This window comes from Lactuca sativa, chromosome 1 (assembly GCF_002870075.4).
Source record: "Lactuca sativa cultivar Salinas chromosome 1, Lsat_Salinas_v11, whole genome shotgun sequence".
Lineage (NCBI taxonomy): Eukaryota > Viridiplantae > Streptophyta > Magnoliopsida > Asterales > Asteraceae > Lactuca > Lactuca sativa.
The window spans coordinates 159,444,424-159,450,794 of record NC_056623.2 but is presented as its reverse complement, the minus strand read 5'-3'; the positions used below and the strand labels follow the sequence as shown (position 1 = coordinate 159,450,794).

Genomic DNA, 6,371 nt, shown 5'->3' with positions numbered 1-6,371 from the left:
ATTCTTTAGTTATGGAATCCTTTAAAACATTAACACCAAATTTTGTAACTCCATAAAACTTTGAATCAATTTTTTTTTTTAAAACCTTTTCATATCCATAACTTATGGAGGTTTCAAAAAATAAAACTCTTTAGATCAAACTTTTAAAACTAATAAAATAATCATATTATTTTATGTTTTATTAAATTTTGACCTAATTCAACTCATGAAGCAAATTATTCAAATTTTACAAATAATTAGTTTTTCACAAGAACAAGTAATTATCTTAAAATTTGACGAACTTCATGTTTTTTTTCTTTTTTTTTTCCAACTTTGAAAATAAAATATTTGCATCAATATAACAGAAAACAACCCGTGGCTCTGATACCACTGTTGGGTTTTGAGCATTCTAACACTCCTAAGTATACATGCAACCCTAAATACCTTGGATCTATGTTTTCTCTATTATACATGCAAATAAGAACTTCCAAGGTATTATCCTAATCTAGCATACAAAACAATGACTATAGCAAGATAGAATACATACCTCTTTGATGTAGGAAGTCTTCATGAAGCTTGAGTGCCTAGTGCCCCAAGTGTGACACCTCAAATGGAATCACAATCATCAAAACACTTGGAATGATTTGAGAGAATTCTACACTCTTCAAAATCGGCTAGCCCTTTCTTCACTATCTCTAGTGGCCGATTTTTCCTCAATAATAAGATGCTTATATAGTTACACAATTAGGGTAAACTCTTAATTGTCATGGCTTTCCATTTCCTTGGATCCATGGGTACAAATACACCATGGAGCATCCATGGACCATCCTATGGGTTTTAGCCCAACTTGATTATCCATGGAGCATTAGCCCACTATACAAGTATGGATGATTTACACAATCAACCCATATATTTAATTAGTCTTCTTTTGATCACTTAATTAATCCTAGATTAATTCTTGATCAATACTAATTAAATAATCTTATTATTCTTATTATTAATATACTAGAACTTATAATATATTAATAACCATAAGTGTCTTATTTCTCTCATTCAAGTGCATGATGGTATGCAACCCAAATGGACCATGCCGGGTCGGGTCAAGTCTTACCAAATATAGTTATGGACTTAGACATTAATCCAACAATGGGTCCAATTCGGGCCCATTAAAGAATCCTAGTCCACAATGAACTTAAATTGGAATTTCAAGGGTTTCCAATTCTTTGTTGACCATTTGTACGGCTAGAATGAAGTATTTGATGGAGTTTTATTGTTATAGAATGAGCATCAAGCATGCTTTCATGTTATTGATTCATAGTTGTTATAAGTGTTGTGATTACAAGGCACCAAAATTTCTAGTTGTGACATAGAATCAGCTTAGAATTCTTCTTTAGTTGCTTGCGAGTGTCTATCAAGTCTTGTAGTAATTTTTGATACTCGGGAATTTTGGATAAGGACTCGATAAAGGGAGTATTAATAAGGATACCCTTCACATGCTTAACAAACTCTATATACTCTCTTTCTAGTGGACTAAGGGCAGCTCGGGAAGGAAACAATAAAGGTGGCTGATAAGCTGAAACAAAGACGTAGTTTTTCGGGTCAGACATAGCCCACGACGTGAACTTTTCGGGCTCACATCGTGAGTTGGATATTTTAGCAACTTTATTATCTTCGAGCTTGGGTTTCTTTGGCTTTGGATCGGGCTGTTGTGTCTCTTCTTCCAAGGCTTCCAGGAACTCAGATATGGCATCTTCTTCAATATCTATGGCCATTACATGAGATTGGGTCTTCGTTTCAGGATTTTTCGGGGACAGCTTCTCATGAACCAATGTGGTTAGTTAACCAAATTGCACTTCAAGATTATTGATGGAAGCTTGTTGATTTTTTATTAAAGCCTGCTGTTCTACCATCAATGCATGATGATTCTTTACCAAAGTTCTTTGTTCATTAATAGCAGAATCAGTAGCCTCATGTCTCTTTTCTGAAGCTTCCAGAAACTTGATTAACATGGTCTCTAGATCGGGTTTCCTCTTAGCTGGTGGCTGCTCTTTTTGGTAGAAGCCTCGACATGTCTGCCTATACTTCTCCTCTTTTTGCTTCTTATATTCTTCATATGGCAACCATTCTTTCTTTGGTTTCCTCCACTCTTCATCGTACTTGTCCCCACTCGAGTAGCACACTTGAGCCTTTCTATTTCCAAACTCATCTAAAGTGCAGTCCTTGGTCAAGTGTGGACCATTACATTGTTCGCAACCAACTCTTATAGCATGAATTGGTTGGTCCATTTGTGTTAATCTTCGATCCATATTATTTAGCATAGCCATCATAGCTGCTATTTGTTCAATTTGTGCACCTCCACCACCTTTGATTCCATCTTGCCTAGAGTTGTAGTACTCGCGAGAGTGCTTCGTGAATTCTTCAATCAGCTCCTTGACCTCCCTTGGATTTTTCTTTGTCAAAGGTCCTTGAGAGTCAAAGAGTTGTCTTGTCATAACGTTGACCCCATCATATAAAATCGACATCTCTTGTTGCACATTAAGATCATGCTGAGGGCAATTTCTAAGCAAGCCCTTGTACCGCTCCCGTGCTTCGTATAATGAATCCCCCCGCTGTTGTTCAAAGTTGGATATTGCCTTCTTGAGTTTAGCTATCTTGGATGGTGGGCAAAGTTGGTCAAGAAATTTCTCATGCATTTGAGCCCAAGTGGTGATTGTACCCGGTGGAAGTGATTTTAACCACTCTTTAGTAGCTCCCTTAAAAGTAATGGGAAGCATTATGAGCAGGACGGTGTTTCTATTGACATTTGGGACATTGAAGTAATCCGCAATGTCATTGACTTCATCTAGATGCTTAAAAGCATCCTCATGATCTTTCCTATAAAACGGGATATCATTCAGTTCAGTCAAGATGTGCCCCTTCAGCTTGAATGTGGCAGTGGCAGGTATTGCGGGTTGGACTAAATCGGTACCCACATCTTCTCGGATCCGCTTCTTGTAAGCTCCCATGGACATCTCTTCAATTTTTTCCATTTCGTTTTCCGGTTCGTTTTCGGATTCACTCATAAATAGTGCAAATTCTGAATCGGTTTCGTATTTGGATTCGTGTGGATCAAAAACTGGACCAAGTTCTTCAGCTTTTCCTTTGACCTTTGTGGTTGAACTTGACTCTCCTTTCTTCTTTCCAGATTTTCTTGAAAAGATGGATTTTAGTTTTTGCAAAGGCGTCTTCTTATCAGTCTTTTTGTGAAGTGCAGCTTCTGGATCTTCAATTGGTGGCACCAAAGGTGTGTTAGAGCCTCTGGTCATGAACTCCTGCAAACTAAACAAAATAAAAATGTGAAACTGAACTAAAATAGAAAAATAAACTGAAAACTAAGGAAAACTAAGAATCACAACATTCACGTCGTGAGTGTACATATCTCACGTCGTGAGTTCTGTGACAGAGAGAAAAAAATCAAATTTTTGCTAAAATAATATGCTAATAAACAAAAAATAACTAATTAACTTTTTGCAGGTTTTATCCCACAAAAAGGATCGATTAATCTAATGCAACTAAATAACCTAATAATCTAAGCCGCTCCACGGCAACGGCGCCAAAAACTTGATGTGCATGAAAGTACCCACTAATTTCAATATTTATAACCTAACAAACTTAGACTAACTATGCACTTATAGTTAGTGTACCTAGTCAGATTACAATATAGCTCATGTAAGTCGGGTGTCAATCACAGGGAACGGTGTTATTAATTAATATATTCACTACTAAATTAATCTAGTTATTAATAAGCTAAAAAGGGTTTGTATCTAATTTTGCAAGTTTAGATGAACTTAATTCTTTAACAAAAACTCAATCAATAAACAAAATACTTCTATTAGTTTGAATCCACTTTCACTCAATGGTTATACATTAGTCAAAACTATTACCGTTGGTTACCAATTTAAGAAGTATTAGCAGTTTAGTTCTAAACCTACTAATTATTAATCAATTCATGTAATTCTATGTATGGTCTCACAATAGTTAACACATAATCAATTATTAAATAAGATTGGAGCTATGAAGATTGATTAATCAAACACAATTACAGTCATAATATGAGTTCTTTAACACAAATTAATTCAATGATTCAATTACTTATCTAAGATTGGTTTGATCTTAGCTCTAATAAACTAGTGTTCAATTTGTTATTAGGTATTCATATTCATGCAGATTTGTGTTCACTAACTACACAGAACAAGAATTTAAAGCAATTAAATCATTAACTACACATGCTAGGTAAAATCTATCAACACAAGCATATAACCAACAAATAAAATCAAATCTAATTCATTCAAACCATGAGTTCCAGCTTCATCTAGCTAACAGAAGCAACTAGATTTAGCTGGACATATTAACAGCTAAACAAACGAATTCTATAATCCAAAACATGTTAAAGTGTACCAAACTATGAGCCAATTTATGAACTCTTTCTTCCTTGGTGTTAGAACCAGCTTCCAGATCTTTTTCTCTTCTGAAATTCATCTCCATGAATCTCTCTAAGCCAGCCAAAAAGTCTCTTTAATTCGTAATGGAAGAGAGTTTATATAGTTTTTGGAAATTCACTTCTCACGTCGTGAGCATTCCAATTCTCACGTAGTGCAATTGAGATAACCTTGTTCGGCAAGGATTCCTTCACCCACGTACATATCTTCTAGAATTCTTCCCTTGTCATGAACCATAGATTGTTCACGTCGTGAGTACGTATTTTTTGGGTGATTTTCTTGTGTTTCAAGCCTCAACCTCCAAAGTTCCATTCTTTACCGCTTTTAGTCCATTTTCTTCAAAATGTCTTCTTTTTGGCTGCAAAATATAATTTAACCTTATAAGTACCATTATTCTATACAAATAACCAAAATATATATAAAAATGTACTTAAATATTGCCTGAAAATATGTATAAATATGGCAATATCATTCCCTCTTGCACCCAATTTTTTTCTGCAAGTTCTTCAAACCTTTTTTTTTTTAAATGGTGAAGTATGGCATTTCAGAGAAGCAATCCAAAGCTTCTGGTTCCGCTCAACCCGCTGGTTCTGATTCCGCTACAAGGAACCAATCGCCATCAATTGCCTCAAGCAACTTTAAGGCAACCTTTGAAGATCATTTAGCCTACAATGAATCCATTCGACTCATGATCATGTTCATCTCTAATCACCCTCTGTTTGGACCATTTGATTCCTTCACTGATGTGGTTCCGATTTCAAATCTCTTCAAGTGTGCATTCTCGATGCACCATCCGCTCAACAACCTGCAAGAAGTTCATCTGAACTTAATGGATGATTCTCTGGTGATCTTGACCAAAGACAAATTTCTGAATGCAATTAATCTACTAGTTCATCCAACTACAAAGTTCATCTCTCCAAGCATGACAAACATCATCTCCTCACTCTACCAAATGGGATACCAAAAGAAGCTAAAGGGGATATGAGAGTTCAAGAAAAATCAACTCCCTGCGGTCTGCCAGTTCATCTGTCACTTCGTGATCCGTAGTCTGTCAGGAAGAACTGGAGGCACTGATAACATGGGCCTCAAGCTATTAGAGCTAGGCTGGAGCATTTTCACAGGCCACGACGTCAACTACGACCAAATCTTATGGGATTACTTCCTTCAGTACATCCCAAGGAGAATCCGAGTGTAAATCCTAAAAAGCTCACTTTTGCAAGGTTTTGGTCCTTATGCATCTCAGACCTCCATCGCGATGCAAAGATCTGCATGGGCAATGACGTCAACTTCTTCGTCACTCGTGATCTCAAAAGGTACCCTCCTTCTAAAGATCAATCTATCTTTGGATCTCTAATACGGCTACCTATACACATTTTGACTACTGTTGGACTTGAGACTCAACAAGTCACAGATCACATTGAGGCTACGAAAGGTATTGACCCATACCCTTCTACCCCGCCTCTACCTAGTCAGACTATACTAGACTCTACAGCACCCCGTGATGAAGAACATACCGCAGCCCCATCTTCCACTACGCTGTCTAATATTCCTTTGGTAAGACGGCTTAAGAATTTTTCTTCAAGAAAAACTTCTCGTGGAAAGTCCAAGAAAGGTAATCCATCCAAAGAAGTCGAACCATCCAAAAAACGCAAACTTAGGCATGTTGTCTCTTCGGATGAAGACTCCGATCCAATTCTTACCCCCGCAGTCAATGTTGAAGATGAGTCTGATGATTACTGTTTCCCAATTCTCATCCTCAAGAAACGCAAAACCATCCCAAGTTCTAGCCAAATGCATGACCGGACTGATGCCACAGTCTCTCAAAAGACTCCGGTAGTCCTTAGGGTCCCTGCATACCAATTTGTCTCAACCCTCCCCATCCACTCAGACACAGTAAGTGTGTATGCTTCATCA

At 36.9% G+C, this 6,371-nt stretch overlaps 1 non-coding gene across 1 annotated transcript; it reads left to right on the top strand.

The window, feature by feature from the left end:
• The first annotated feature begins 2,517 nt into the window (after positions 1–2,517).
• On the top strand, positions 2,518–2,624 carry LOC111904701 (small nucleolar RNA R71). Its single transcript, XR_002854606.1, has one exon. It is a non-coding gene; the product is annotated as a small nucleolar RNA R71 (small nucleolar RNA).
• Positions 2,625–6,371: the final 3,747 nt, after the last annotated feature.